The following is a 1,489-nucleotide window of genomic DNA, read 5'->3' on the forward strand; positions in this document are numbered from 1 at the left end:
GGAGAGATTCCCGCACAGAGGATCAGTGCCGACCAGCACTCACCAGCCTGAGAGGCTTGTCTGCTCCCCCGCCAGGGCGGGCGGGGGCTGGGAGCTGAGGCTCGGGCTTCGGTCGGGTTGCAGGGAGAGGACTGGGGTTGGCGGCGTGAACACAGCCTGAAGGGGGCTAGTGCGCCACAGCTAGACGGGAGGGAGTCCGGGAAAAGGTCTGGAGCTGCCGAAGAGGCAAGAGACTTTTTCTAGCCTCTTTGTTTCACGGTGCCCAACGAGAGAGGATTAAGAGCGCCACCTAAATGAGCTCCAGAGGCGGGCGCGAGCCGCGGCTATCAGCGCGGACCCCAGAGACGAGCATGAGACGCTAAGGCCGCTGCTGCCGCCACCAAGAATCCTGTGTGCAAGCACGGGTCACTCTCCATACCTCCGCTCCCAGAAGCCTGTGCAGCCTGCCACTGCCAGAGTCCCGTGATCCAGGGACAACTTCCCCAGGATAACGCACGGCGCACCTCAGGTTGCTGCAACGTCATGCTGGCCTCTGCCGCCGCAGGCTCGCCCCGCATCCGCCCTCCCTCCCCCCGGCCTGAGTGAGCCAGAGACCCCGAATCAGCTGCTCCTTTAACCCCGTCCTGTCTGAGAGAAGAACAGACGCCCTCAGGCAACCTACACACAGAGGCAGGTCCAAATCCAAAGCTGAACCCCGGAAGCTGTGTGAACAAAGAAGAAAAAGGGAAATCTCTCCCAGCAGCCTCAGGAGACCCAGATTAAATATCCACAATCAACTTGATGTACCCTGCATCTGTGGAATACCTGAATAGACAACGAATCATCCCAAAATGAGGCAGTGGACTTTGGGAGCAACAATATATACATATTTTTTCCTTTTTTCTCCTTTTCTGAGTGTGTATGTGTATGCTTCTGTGTGTGATTTTGTCTGTATAGCTTTGCTTTTACCATTTGCCCTAGTGTTCTGTCTGTCCGTTTTTTGTTTGTTTGTTTTTAGTATAGATTTTAGCGCTTGTTATCATTGGTGGATTTGTTTTTTGGTGTGTTTCCTCCCTTCTTTCTTTCTTTTTTTTTTTTAATTACTTTAAATTTTTTTTAATTTTCAATAATTATTTTCTATTTTAATAACTTTATTTTATTTTTCTCTTTCTTTCTTTCTTTTTTTCTCCCTTTTATTCTGACCCGTGTGGATGACAGGGTCTTGGTGCTCCGGCCAGGCATCAGGCCTGTGCCTCTGAGGTGGGAGAACCGAGTTCAGGACATTGGTACACCAGAGACCTCCCAGCTCCACGTAACATCAAACAGCAAAAGCTCTCCCAGATATCTCCATCTCAACACCAAGACCCAGCTCCACTCAATGACCAGCAAGCTACAGTGCTGGACACCCTATGCCAAACAACTAGCAAGACAGTAACACAACCCCACCCATTAGCAGAGAGGCTGCCTAAAATCACAATAAGGCCACAGACACCCCAAAACACACCACCAG

The sequence above is a fragment of the Physeter macrocephalus genome, chromosome 1, assembly GCF_002837175.3.
Source record: "Physeter macrocephalus isolate SW-GA chromosome 1, ASM283717v5, whole genome shotgun sequence".
NCBI classification, from domain to species: domain Eukaryota; kingdom Metazoa; phylum Chordata; class Mammalia; order Artiodactyla; family Physeteridae; genus Physeter; species Physeter macrocephalus.